The 15,046-nt window shown below is 35.4% G+C and overlaps 1 protein-coding gene across 1 annotated transcript in view; it reads right to left on the reverse strand.

Annotated features, from left to right (window-relative positions):
* LOC150082623 (solute carrier family 52, riboflavin transporter, member 3-A-like) overlaps nucleotides 1–13,403 on the reverse strand; it is a 43,064-nt gene extending 29,661 nt beyond the window's left edge. Inside the window, exon 1 of the mRNA XM_090377868.1 lies at nucleotides 13,358–13,403. The gene's annotated coding sequence lies outside the window, so the exon portion shown is untranslated. The remainder of the gene's footprint in view (nucleotides 1–13,357) is intronic.
* Nucleotides 13,404–15,046: the final 1,643 nt, after the last annotated feature.

The raw sequence follows: 15,046 nt of genomic DNA on the forward strand, positions 1-15,046 counted from the left end.
AATAGCCTATCTGCGCAAAAGTCTTAAACTTTTGTTTTGTTACAGTTATATTTTATGTGATTTATCATCACTACATTAGTTATCAGGCCAAAATTATTCTAGACATTTCTGTTGATTAAAGGACTCGTTATATCGGTCTTTAGCCTGTGGTCACACAGAGATAAGTAAATATCCCGTGTGACCACAGTTACCGCCCCTTCCTCGTGGAGGAAGACCTCTACAAGTTTGGAGGTTAAAATTATTTAACTTAACTTTATAAAATCTTAAAACTGTAGTCTCACACTGAGTCTCTTTCCAAGCATAGCACTATCTCAATAAGCCTTCCCTAGCAGGCCAATGACAAGCCACGGCACCTCCTGACACAGACCCATATCTACAGACAACATCACTTAACAATTTTAATCGTAATCTGTTCTTCTCCGACTTAGGGCCATTGCCTTTTCATACTCGGGACAAGTATGGTCTACAACATTATGTTCTGCTGTTACTTTTCTGCGTTTGCAATTTATACAACAAGGCGGTCTTTCCTTGTTAACACAATCTTTATAGGAATGTCCTTCAATGGAACAATATCTGCAAAACGCTTTCATTTTACAGAACTTTGCAATGTGGCCAAAAGCCATGCATCTGTAACACTGGGTCACCATGACAATGTCGCGAAACCGACAGGCAGACCAATTCACAAACACTTTTCCTTTTCTAATCAACTGCTTATGGACGGAACCTGCTATCTGCACTATCCAGTTTATAGGATAGTGCAGATAGTAGGTTCAATCATTTTCAGAATAACATTAGAGGCAATACAGCACACATATGAAACACTAATAGTGGAAATACAGGGAGTATACAGTATATTTTCCCACAGTTATAGGTCACCTTTAGATCGTGATCAACACACAGAAAAAGATTTGATCAACAGGCAGGTACTGCAATGTAACAGCTGAGGGAGTGTAAGTGAGAAAGTATCTGCACTGAAAGTCTTAAGCCAATCATTCATATATTTATGGTAGCCACTTACCTGTTAGTTGAAGCATATGACTTATGCAGGGAACCTACAACCATGAACAAAGCAAGCATATTTATTTCCTGTATCTCATTAGCTTTAATCCTCTAACTGGCATACAAAAATCAATAACAACAGCTACTGCTCGACAACATATTCAGTTTTTTGGAAAAAGACAGCAACAGTTAAAATGCAAAACTAATATTTTATTATTAATTTTTACATTATATTGCATAATAAGATCAAAACCTTCATTTAGAAACAAGTCTTGTTATTCAAAATTTTCTAGCAGGGATAAGGAGATGATTATACCCTTATATAAGGCAATGGTCAGGCCACACCTTGAGTACTGTATACAGGTCTGGAGGGCTCATTTTAGGAAGGATGTAGAGCTGATGTACAGAGAAGGGCAACAGGATTAGTGAATGGAACAAAGGGTTGCTCTTACAAAGAAGGGCTTAAGTTTTACAAATTACAGTGGCTGGAGACCAGGCACCTGCGAGGTGATCTGATTGAGGTGTATAAGGCCTTGAATAGTTTGAGCATGCTCAATGCTGATGGGATTCTTCCTCTTGCCCAGATTAATCACCTGAGAGGACATAAATTCAAATTGAGGAAAGACAGTTGTAGAATAGATGTGTAGAAATTTGCCTTTAGCCAGCGGGTAATTGATTGCTGGAGCAAACTTCCTTCTGTCATTGTAGAAGTTGACAGCTTAAATAAATTAAAGACAGAACTTAACAAACATTTGAAATGAACGGATGGGTGAAATGGGAAGGGTTTTTTTTGGCTGATGCTGTATAAGCTTGCTTTCTTGCATCATATGCTTCAACTAATGCCAATGCTAAAAATAAATAATAATAATTTCTCAAATACTTTTATGGTTAAATCTCAGAGCAGCAAATCTAGTAAAAAAAAAATGGTTGATTTCTATGGAAAGTTACCAAAGAAAGGGTGTTTTTCGATAAACATGGTGCCATAATTAAATTTTTTATAGCTATGCTTTTACAATTAAAAAATAATTAATGATAGAGATCAAAAGTGAATACCATTGCTGGAGGAATACTTAAATTCACACTGTTGTAATTCTAGTAAATATTTAAATCGACTATTTAAAGTTATTGAGTGTTCCTAATGTAATGCAATGTATTTTTTTTTATAATTCCCCATATCACTATTCAGTAACTACATCAAAAGATATTAAAAATATCTCTAAGAAGACAAAGAGAGCACAGTAACCTGGTATATTTTTTCCAATTTGAATTTAACTTTAAGATTAATAATCTTAGTTAAATTTAAATTCATGAAGGTATACATATGGCAAAAATATTTTAATGCACTACAAAAATTTCCAATACATTCCAGATAAAATAACCTGGTTGAAAATCTGAAAGTTCTAGGTTTTACTGGACTGCCTGCCTTCATTCCTACCACCTGGGTTCATTGTTCTCTCACTTCCCCCAACCTGGGTGGCCCCTCCTTAGCTTGGGGTTAACCCCCACTGCCACCTGTCAACTCCCAGGGCAGGATGGGCAATCTACCCCAGGGGGCCCCTCTTCTGTCTCCCTTTTCAACTAAGCAAGCACCTTTACTACTGTCCCCCCCTCTTTCTCTCTACCACTTTAACCCCCTTCCTCTTTCTCTCTACCACTTTAACCCCCTTCCACTTCCTGTCTTTCCCACTATCAACCTCACCTTTTTTTTTTTTTTTTTTTTTCTTCTTACTGGGCTCACCCTGTCTGTAGCCTTGGCTACCACAGGGTTTGCCCTGACAGTGCTTTCATATTCCCTACTGCCTAGCCCACCTCCTCATGGTGTTGGAAGGCACACTAGAGGTTTTTGTGTGAAAGCACAGGCCCTTAGGCTGAGAGGCCAGATAGACAACATAACCAACACAACACCACACTAATACTATACAAACGCTCACTCAAACCTACATAAATCTGGCCTTTAAAGAGTTTTGTATTCATCACGTTGCCTGACACAAAAAATACAACTAGAGTGAATGAGTTATTCACTCCAATAAACAAATTAACTTTTGTGTTTTCTATAAAAAGGAGTAGCTCTGGGATCAAAGAATTCAAGTGTTTGCTCATCACAATCTTATTTTGTCATCAAGATAAAATAATTGCAGTTTTATAGGCATTTTCAGACATGCACAATTAACAGTACATGATATCTTAGTCTATTGTGTACCAAAATAATCCCAGAGGTTAATGAACATGGTTTACATGAAGGCCAAAATTCCATGAGCATTTTGGCTTCCATGAAATGGTAGGATGCAATCTTCTAGATTGCATCCTTCAAATCTGAAAATAGAGAACATTTCAACAGAAATTGAAGAAACAGTGGAAAATACAATGCCCAATTTTGAATGCTTATTAGAATTAATGGGCAATTGGATCACAATCCCCACATGTCCATCATTATTAGAAATAATGGCAGCCATATAAAGATTTAAGTGTCAATGAATAATGATGAAAAATTTACCTCTTTTACTTTGCTAAATTATTCACTTTGCTCACCCCCAACCCAACTTTATAATCATCTTGTAGTTACTGGCAATCACAGTCCTAATAAATAATATATTCTCAGAAAGTGGGGCTCCTCCTCATTTTCAGTACAGTGAGTGCCATTCCGAAAAACACACTGAACAGTCAATCAGATTTTCAACCTATTTGATCTCCTCTAATTGGTTTAACCTTTTTCCAGTGAGTTTCCAGGTAGCAGGCTACATGGGTTTCCCTCGAGTTCTCAATTGTTTTTTTTTTTTTTTTTTTTTTTAAATATTTTGCATATTTTGTGAAAACTGAAAAACAGTGTACATATATAGTCTTTAAATATAAATTTTTCCTATGAAAGGCAAGTAGTCAAGCAAACATGCTTTGAGTCAACCTTCATTCAGGCCCACGACTGCTAAATACAGTTAATCATTGTATTTGTAAAAATAATTAAACTCCTTTGACCTAGTGGTTGTGCCAGAGTATAATCAAGAACATTATTGACAAAAATAAATTTTGGAAAAAAAAAAAGGTTAAAAATAACTATAGCCATGTTAAGGAGCTGTAGGGGTAAATAAACAATAGCACAATTACTGGTACAGTGAATCCTAAGTAACAGCACCAAGGGCAACGAGTAGGATATTGGATCAATTTGAATAAAGCATTAACGGTACCTGCATATAGCAAGGAATAACGCACAAAGAATGACTCAATTTGAGTCCGCAACACTCGACATAGTTGTTACTTTTATTTTGATGCCTTATCTTCTACATTTATATATGTACAGTCAAACCTCCGAAATTTGGCAACCTGGAACCCAACCCTTGCCAGATTAGGTCATACTGTAGTTATAAAAAAAAAGCCATTCAAAATATTTCATTTTTGTACTGCAACCCTTTGTACACAGTACTGCACAAATGTGCACTTTTTTCCAAGAGAAAAGTAACATACAGTAAATAAATATACAATACATATTGTAAAATAACAGTAAAAATTTAATTATTTCTCCATCTTATGCTGAGTCAATCTGTACTGTCGAGTGTCTTTGACAATATCACAATAGATAAGGACTTGCATAGGGATTCTGAAAGGCCATAATCTCTAACTACTTAATTTTCTTTTATGCAGCACATGGACAAATATCATACAGTGTATATTTTAGAATGAAAAAGGAGAAAATTTACACAACTGCTTCATCCAAGTCCCAATGTTGAGTGTCTTTGACAATACAATCTTTTCCACAATAGATAAGGTCCTGTGTAGGAACTTTGAAAGGCCATAATCTCTTGACTACTTAATTTTCTTTTAGGCAGCACATACAAATGAACAAAAGATAATTTGTCAACAGCGTTTACAAATGACAATCTAAAAGTTGCAAAAATAAATATTTAATGTATTCAAGTTAATTGTTTATTCCATCTAATCCTTCACGTATAAATCATGAAACTGAGTAATATACTGTTTTTGCCATGACTCAAAACAGCATATTTTATTAAATGGAATGGTCATAACAAAATATGTTATTTTTAATAATTAAGTATTTACATGACATTACAGATGCATATGATGAACCAGAATGCCATTCTAATGTGCTCCAATCTACTTCAAGCCCTCCTTTTGCCATTCTGAAAATGGAATTTGCTGATTCTTGTGTAGTTTGCTAGTCATCCATTTTCCTCAATAGAGCCAGAAATTGGATGACACCAGATAATACACTGCCAGATTTAGGATTTGACTGTATTACTTAAAGGTTTCATGTCCCATTGTTATCCAGGGTCGACCTATAATTGCAGTTCTGGTATTTAATGCATTAATCACCATAACATTAATAAAAAATAGATTCCTAGTTGCCACAATTTTTTTTTCTAAAAAAAATTATACTATACCATAAACTATCTACTAAAAAAAAAAAAAAAAAAATTAAATTAAATCAAAATCATATTTTGGTTTGCTAGGCTAACTAGATTCATTTTACATTAAAAAAATATGCTATCCGTGATGCTAGAGTAGAGTCACATTGCTCGAACAGTAAAGTGAACTGTGAAATAAATGTTCTGTAACATGGCCTAATGCTTGAAAAAAAAAAATAAATAATAATAATAATAATAATAAAATACAACAAGAATGCTCTATTTTATGGCAATTAACGTGTTAGTTTCTTGGCATCATTCTAGCCTTGAAACACCTTTAAAAATCCATGCAAGAGTATCATAACAAAAGATTATTAAAGAATTCCTAGTTCGCGAAATTAGATCTAAAAAAATTAATAACAGGAATTTCATTTTAAAATATATATTTACATATTTTCTGAAATCTTCATGCTGATAATCTCTGGACAGCATGTTTCCTGACATTTAAGGATCCAGGATTTGATGGTGAATATACCAAATTTTCCCCTAACCCTGAATGGATCCCAGCTTCTTGAGGAATTTAATTTTCCTTCCCTTGCTCCCAACTTCACATCAACTAAAATTAAATTTATGTGGGGAAAAAAATGACAGGAGAATAAGATCATGTTAACATCCAAGATTTCATTTGTATTGTAGGTCCAAAAAACCCATCTAATTCACTTACATTAACTTCAAGACTAGATAACTGCTGAAATTTGATCATTGCTCACCAAACTCCAAAATAAAGCTAATCAATAAGCTTGATCTTTATGTAGATCAATAGACATTACACATACGGATACACAAAAATACAGGTAGATTCGTGTACAAAATGTGTTCGTGTAGAAGTGTGCTTTCTGTGAACTCTACTATTAATGACTACAATCATTCCACTTGATGTAGATGGTTTAACTGTTGATAATACTGCTCAGGCTGCTGACAAAACTGAATAGGTATTTTGCATCTACAATCACATGAGGAATTCTTTATGGAGGGGGATGCCCGAAGTTTATCGAACAGCTAGCTAAATGATTTTCTCATAACTGAGAGTAAAGTGGAAGAGAAATCGTTGAACCTTAACATAAAAAAGGAGCCTGGGGTGGACTGGATCTATCCAATTATATTAAGGGAAGCAACAAAGGAGGTAAGGAAACCCTAAGCCATAATTATGAGGGCATCCCTAGATTCAGGGAAGTCCCTATGGACTGGAGTGTGCATATGTATCTCCAATTCACAGAGTTGGAGCAAAAGGTAATATGAGTAATTACAAACTGTAGCTTAACTCCTGTTCCAGAGAAAATAATGGAGTCATTTGTTAGAAGTAATCCATCTAAGACAGGAACACAATTACACTGCAGTCACAGCATGGAACTGTTAAGGGGTGATCTCTTCTTACCAATCTGATTGGATATTATGATGCAGAAAAAAAGGAAGTGGATGCAAAAATAGTATTTTGATATCGTACAGTTGAATTTCAAGAAAGAAAATTTACATATTCTTTTACTGTTGCACTTTTTTTTACTTTTGATACTGTTGCACATAAATGACTGCTGTACAAATTGGAGAAGTGTTGCATTAAGAGCAAGTTACTCCTTGGATTAATTTTATTAGTGGAGTGCCCCAGAGTTCAGTGCTAGGCCCATTGTTGTTTTCTATATTTATTAATGATATTGGCAAAGGTACAGCAAGCTTAATGTCAAGTTTGCAGATGATATAAAGGTTGGCAGGGTGGTTGATGATAGAAATCAGGGTAAGCTACTGCAACAAGATCTAAAAAAAATAAGGCAGGTGGGCTGACAAATGGCACTTGAAGTTTAACATGGACAAATGCAAGGTACTGCATATCAGTAACAATAATCTCAGCTTAACATACTAATTGTATGGTAATACACTAAGGTTAATGGAATATGAAAAACAAGGAATAAGGAAGTGATTATTCCATTGTATAAGGCAATGGTCAGGCTGCATCTTGAATACTGCATACAGGTCTGGAGGCCTTGTTTTAGGAAGTATGTAGATCTGCTGAAATGGGTGCAGAGAAGGGCAATGAGACTGGAGAAGGGAACAAAACAGTGGTCTTATCAAGAAAGGTTCTTTCAAACTAGAGCACCTGGAGACTAGACACCTGCACGGCAATTTGATTGAGGTGTTTAAAGCTCTGAATGGATTGAGCAAGCTTAATGCTGATGGCATTCTTCCTCTTGCTCAGACTACACATGAGGGAGCATAAATTCAAACTGAGGAAAGATGGTTGAAGGATAGATGTGTCCAGACTTGCCTTCAGCCCATGGGTGGCTGATTGCTGGAACAAACTTCTGTCTGTTGTTGTGGAAGCGGATAGTTTACATAAATTCAAGGTAGAACTATATAAATTTTATTGGAGGAGTTTTTTTTTTTTTTTGGCTGATGCTTTTTAAGCGTGGTTTCTCAAATCATATGCCAATAATAATAACTATTAATTTCACAAGTATAAGTTCTGGAAACCACTGACTGCTGTTATACCAGAGTTTATTACTACAAAATATACAGATCAACCCAGTACAACATGATTGGCTTTTACCTATATCAGGGGTCGACGACCTCCAACCCACAAACATGCATAATCGGTCATTTTCAAATTATATTTTTGAATTACTGGAATTTCTGATGTAAATTTAGAAAATACTCTGCACCTTGCTACACCAAATATCGTATAAAAAATAAACAGTATCAAATCTCTCATTAAATATTGCAAAAAAAAAAAAAACTGTTCCATGTTATTAATATCGTTTGTTTGTTATTTGGTTTTTAAGAGCATTAGCAACTAAAGCCATATTGCTCCAGGATATGTGGTGGTCATTCCCTGACCTTTCCATATCTTCCGTATTTGGTGGTGACGGGCTCGAACCCCGGTCTAATCAAGAAGCGTGTGCTACGCACTGCTGCTCCTTCCCACCTGGCTACGGAGACGCCTATTAATATCACATAATTTATGTAAACCCCCTGGCTTGTCTGTAATGGGTATTACCCTTACTTTATTTGATAGCAATAAATTATTTTTATATATATATATATATATATATATACACAGGGTGATTCACTACCAGTGCGACAAACTTGCAGGAGGTGTAGGGGGCACAAAGACAAATCAGAATCACATAGCATTGCAGGGTCCGAAATGCCTTCGTCATGCGGTAGAGGACGTTGAACGGGAGGTCGCGTGAACAGCGATCCCACTGGAAGTCAGCATTTGCGAACCGGATCCTGAGGCAGTAGGATGGACAAGTATTCAAACGTTGAACTGGTCGACATGCACCTCGCATATGGATCTGCGGACTGTAACGGGCGCGCCGCTCTGCGCTTGTACCAGGAATGTTTCCCATACAGGCGTGCTCCTCATCATATGATTTTCGCACGTGTGCACAGAAGGTTACGTGAGACTGGTTGTTTCACGAGAGGTACCATGAATCGAGAGCGAACAACGAGGATGCCAGACAATGAGAAGAATGTCCTACGTCTTGCAGAAGGCAATCCGAGAACAAGTACTCGAGCGATAGGCCAACAATTGGGTATTTCCCAATCCACTGTATGGAGGATACTGTCAACAAACCAAATGAGTTCATACCATCTGCAATGCGTCCAATCATTGGAGCCTGCGGATTGATCCACTCCGGAGGACTTTTGCTACTTGGTTTCTTCAACAGAAACAGTTCACAAATGCTGACTTCCAGCGGGATCGCTGTTCATGCGACCTCCCGTTCAACGTCCTCTACCGCATGACGAAGGCATTTTGGACCCTGCAATGCTATGTGATTCCGATTCGTCTTTGTACCCCCTACGCCTCCTGCAAGTTTGTCGCACTGGTAGTGAATCACCCTGTATATATAAATATTCATTCTTTGTGGCATGCATTTAACCAATAAAGATTCATTCTGTAAAATAATGCTGCTGATAGTGTATCATCAATACACTATATCATCATCAATACAGCAATGCAGCTTTGTCAAAAGGTCATGCTAATCCTTGCAATATAGAGACCATGGCAACTGTTAAAGAACTGGCAGTTCAACCTCAGTCACTAGACTAACCTGTAAAACACTAGTCACCATAGCAGCTGCATTAGCATTAGTAGAAACATATGATGCAAGAAAGCAAGCTTATATAGAATCTGCCAAAAAAAAAACCCTTCCCATTTCACCTGTCCATTAATTCCAAATGCTTGTCTGGTTCTGCCTTGAACTTAAGTTGTTGACCTCCACTACAACAGTTGGAAGTTTGTTCCAACTATCAACCACCCACTGGCTAAAGGCAAATTTCCACTCATCTGTTCTACAATTGTCTTTCCTCAATTTGAATTTATGTCCCCTCAGGTGAGTAATCTGAGCAAGAGGAAGAACCCCATTAGCACTGAGCTTGCGCAAACCATTCAAGGCCTTATACACCCGAATCAGACCACCGCGCAGGTGCCTAGTCTCCAGACACTGCAATCTGCAGAAATTCAGCCTTTCTTGGTAACAGCAACCTTTTGTTCCATTCACCAATCTGGTTGCCCTTCTTTGTACTCATTCCAGCAGCTCTACATCCTTCATAAAATAAGGCCTCCAGACCTGTATGCAGTACTCAAGGCATGGCCTGACCATTGCTTTATACAAGGGGACAATCATCTCCTTATCCCTTCTGGCAAAATTCCTATACATCATTATACTAATTTGGGGCAACTGTTGAAGGCTGGCTGTGGTCTTCTTGTAACCCACATGGACAATGGCACACACATTATAGGATAGCACCTAAATGCTGAAAGAAAAATGCATAGCCCAACGTTGCCTATTATGCTGGTTTACTCTGAAATTAAAGTTACAATGAAGTTAAATTCCCCTGACTACAGATATAAATGTAAATTATTTATTTATATATGTATTTCAAAACAAGCAAAAAATGATATAGCCACCAGCCAGTGTATTATCCCTGACCAGAGCATGCTGCAAAGGTTAGGTTGTCCGAGAATGATTTACTCAGCACTAAGTCACAACCCCCAATAAAGGTTCCTCCATTTAGTGATAGGATCTGACCTGAAAACTTCTGATTCAGCAGACACAAATTACTAATGAATACACTTACATTCTTACCTTTCTAAATTTAAAATTGAGAAAGGAGTTCAACAAGGAGACACTATCTCTGAAGTTGTTTACTGCTGCCTTTGAGGAAGCTTTCAGAAGATTAGACTGGTAGAAAGAAGTCAATGTAAATGGAGAGTACCTAAACCATTTACAATTTGCAGATGACATTGTGGTCATAAGCCACGATTCCAAATAATTAGAGGAAAATCTTAATCAGTTATGCAGAGTTAGTAAGGATTTTGGATTAAAGATGAATATGGCTAAAAAAAAAAAAAGTAATGATGAACAAGTATGCCACAGAAAGGGATATAATGATTGAAAAGGTGGAGTCATATACTTATTTGGGACAAGTCATTAACTGTAATAATGATAAATGGCTGGAAGTCAAGAGAAGAATAAATTTTGGATGGATAGCATTCAGGAAATATAGTCACATACTGAGGAGGAGCAATATCCCAATTTGTCTGAAACGTAAAATAATGAACCAATGTATACTCCCCACCATCACTTATGGAAGTGAAACTTGGGCACTCACCAAAAGAATGGAAGAGAAGCTGAGAACTACACAGCGAAGAATGGAACGAATTATATTGGGAATCAGACTGTTAGATAAGAAAAGAAACACGTGGATTAGGCAGCAAACTCAAGTAAAGGACATTCTTATCAAAACTGAAGAACTAAAATGATCTTGGGCAGGACACATAGCTCGAAGACATAATGACAGATGGACTAAGAAAATAACAGAATGGTACCCAAGATGAGCTAGAAGAAAACCTTGAAGACAACAACGGAGATGGACAGATGAAATTCATGAATTTGTGGATAGTAAATGGATGGCCCTTGCACAAAACAGAAGGAACTGGAGTGTTGATGGAGAGGACTTCATTCTGCAGTGGATTGAAAATGGCTGATGACACTTACATATACCAAAAATAGATTTAAAAAATTTATTTTTTTAAATAAATATTCACAGTCATCAATAGAGTGAAAAAGCCAATTGTTTTCTTTTTCCATTCTGATAACATTTTCAAAAAAAACAAACACAGAAAATTAGATCTAGATACTGCTAAAACAAAACAAAAAAAAAAAAAAAAAATTACTTTTCACAAATCATATATTTTTATACTGTGATAAAGGTCATTTTCAACCCTTTAAAACTGGGGGAAAATGGCTCCAGCATAAATAATTGGAAAAATTATGATATACCATTCTTTATTGGGTAATACGTTGAATAAGTTATGCTTCCCCAATTGAGAAGTAACAATAGTAATCCACTAAGAGAATAAGCAACAATATTATTATTGTTATTATTATTAAAATATTATTATTGTTACTTATTCTCAGCATAATCAAAGTATAACCAAATAGGTTATACTTTGGTAGTTAACTAATAGGTTATAGGTTATAGGTTATACCATAATCAAAGTATAACCAAATAGGTTATACTTTGATTATGGTGAAAAAAGTCCTTATATAAAATTATATAAAAAATAAAAGTATATAAAATTTTATATACTTTTTTAGATAAGCAGACTGATGTCTGCTTATATAAAAGTGACAGATTTTTAAATTAATTGATTAGATAATAAAATTTTAGCCGTATTTTCCAAAAAACACAGGTAATCAAACTATGATAGAGTATGCTGGTATGATAAAGGTTATTATAAGCTGGATTCCAAAACCTTTGAGTCCTGGAAAAAAGCTGGGCAGATGCAATGTTTCGAAGAAAAATCTGTAGTTATTCATGTTGGACCCAGAAGAATATCTATGCCATTTCATAACAGTGGATAAAAATGTGGATCCACCACTTCTAACCCAATAACCAGCAGTCTAAACAATAGAAACATTCTCATCCCCAAAATAAGATATGAGATAAATGATACAAAATAAGAGTTATAAATTATAATTGATTTTATATAGAAATCAATTTTATAAATAATGAATTCACCTAAATAATTTCCAAACCACCTGTAAATTATAAATATGATGGAACCAGAACACATACTCATTGCAAATGCATGAGGATTAATTACTGTTCAAAGTTCAGTGTATTTTTGTATAATTGAAGGTGTATAAAAATTTCATATTATGTAATTAATTTTAAATCCCCATTCTCTCAATTAAGAAAACTAATTTTGTTTCAATTTCTTAAATGGCATAACGAATAAAAAATATATTAAAAAAAAAAAAAACAACTGGAATCATAAACGGCTTTATCTCAGTATTACGATTAATTTTGTTAACAATAATTAGCACACTCAAGTATTATTTTATTTTTTTGGTGCATTGGCTACTGTATCATGTCGCATAAGCAGAAAACATGTCAGTAGAAGCAAGTGTTTTATTAGGAAGAAAGAACCTTTAACTAGTAACCGACACTTGATCGCTAAAGGATTTCTTTTTAACCACAACAACCCTAAAAATCATTTAACTTACAAAAAATGGTGTTGCGAATAAATTTCACCTGCAGTAAACTTGATGTTCATGATGTCAGATTAAACTACCGCAAATGTCAAGTCGCTAAAGATGTTTCGAAACATACGATAAATATTGGTAAATCCAGACTGTGATCATGGTAATTCAAAGGCAAAATTGTGCAAAAAAAGACAGTAATCGAAATCCTTTCGGAAGTCGACTCATGTTTTCCCTCCTGAGACATATTGCATCACCTGTTTTATGACAAATTACCAAAAACTGAAACCTTATATAGAGAAATTAATTGTAGTGCATTCACCTGCTGAAAAATATTTACGAGCAACATTAAAATGCTCAATGGCATGGCTCGTTATCATTTTCAAACTCTTGTCTCCTAACCTCCAATAAGTAATTTTAAAAAATACGTCAAGTAAACAAAAATTAGTACTATACCTCGCAATTAATTACCCAATGTACAGGACTTATAAGTTACCATTCGTACGTACAATCCCAATAAACAATATTGCAACCGGCCACCTAGACATCGAAAAGTAACACAAGGCATTTAAAAACATCAGGATTGCTCAATAAATTAGCAAACCAAATATTTTCTAAACCTATTATTATTATGTTTTTTCAGTATTGAAAATGAAAATTTTGATGTTATAAATTGTAAATACCATTCGTTCCTGTTTGTAAAGATTTAAAATAACCAACACAAGAAATCCTATCATTACATCTACTGTGACTTGTGGTTTCAGACAGTGCTATAAAAAGGGGGTAACTTGGATTACACTTCACAATACAGGAGTATAGAGCAATAACTACAACAGGACTCAAAAATAATCTATGTAAATTTTTAACAACTGTTGTTGTTGTTTAGGGATGTTTGTCTATATTGTATGTGCTAATTCATTGGATTTTTTGTTACATTGTTTGTAAGGGTTTATTTATTCGCATTTGAAATTCAGATGCAGCAGAATTTCTATTAACGAACCCTCAGGGAACAAATCTCTTTTATAATGAAATGTATCCTATTTTTGCATCAAAAACAGAAAAATAATAACATAACATGACGGTTAAATAAATGCGAACATAAACGCAGCAAAGTACGTACTTTAAAATATATCCGTGGGAATGGGAACAAGAATGGGAACAATTTGTTCCCATTCGCACGGATATATTTTCCATGGAAACAAATCGTTCCCATTCCCAGTATTTCTCATTATCCAATTACCAAGAAGAATTTCTCTCTATTCCCCCCACCCAACTGAATATGATTAATTTGTTTAATGCTTTTTTTTTTTTATTGCTTTAATGCATTTTTTTCTTTAATTAATTTGTTGCTTAGTTCGACATAATAATCTTCTTCATTTAATGAACCAAAATTAATTAACTCCTTAGTGGTAGAGCAGTGAACACAAACAGCGTCCTCACCACACCGGGTAGAAAAGGGTTCGAATCCCGTCAACGGATTTTTATTTTTATTTTTTACAATGTGGTTGAGTTAGTCCGTGAAGGTTGCATGGTTTTTTCTCAAGAAAATTTTAGGTGTATCACTCAGCAAATAGGCAAATGGACCAGAGAACAGGCAATTTTCAGGCTATATAGTATCGCACAATTTGGTCTAAGTCGCCTACATCAACAGCTTGCATATAATGAAAAAAAAAAAAAAAAAAAAAACTATTATATTAGCATCACCTGATAATTTCTTACATATACCCATTATGTCTATTAATTGGGCGTTCTCTGGTCGATTTGCCTGTTTTTCTGAACAAGAAGCCCCAGTTTCTGGGGGAGAACCTTGCTATCTATGGTTGAACCCCACTAGCTCAGCAACAGAGCGAAAAAAGCCCATTCAAGTTCCTCGCGTATTTGACGGGATTCGAACCCGGGCCTTTTCCACCTGCTGTGGGGAGGATGGTAACGATACCACTGTGCTACCAGCTCAGACTGCATATAATGACAAAAAAAATCAAATTATTATTTTAGGGTTGCCCGTAATAAATACATTAACCCGTATTTGTGTCTGTAAATTGCGTATTTTCTATGGTCGATTTGCCTGTTTTGCTGGACGAAAAAACCCCAGTTACTGGGGAGAAAAACCTTGCTATCTACGCCTGAGACCGACTAACTCAGCCA

The sequence above is a fragment of the Mastigoproctus giganteus genome, chromosome 7 (genome assembly GCF_048544385.1).
Source record: "Mastigoproctus giganteus isolate SK-2022 chromosome 7, ASM4854438v1, whole genome shotgun sequence".
In the NCBI taxonomy this organism is placed as follows: Eukaryota; Metazoa; Arthropoda; class Arachnida; order Uropygi; family Thelyphonidae; genus Mastigoproctus; species Mastigoproctus giganteus.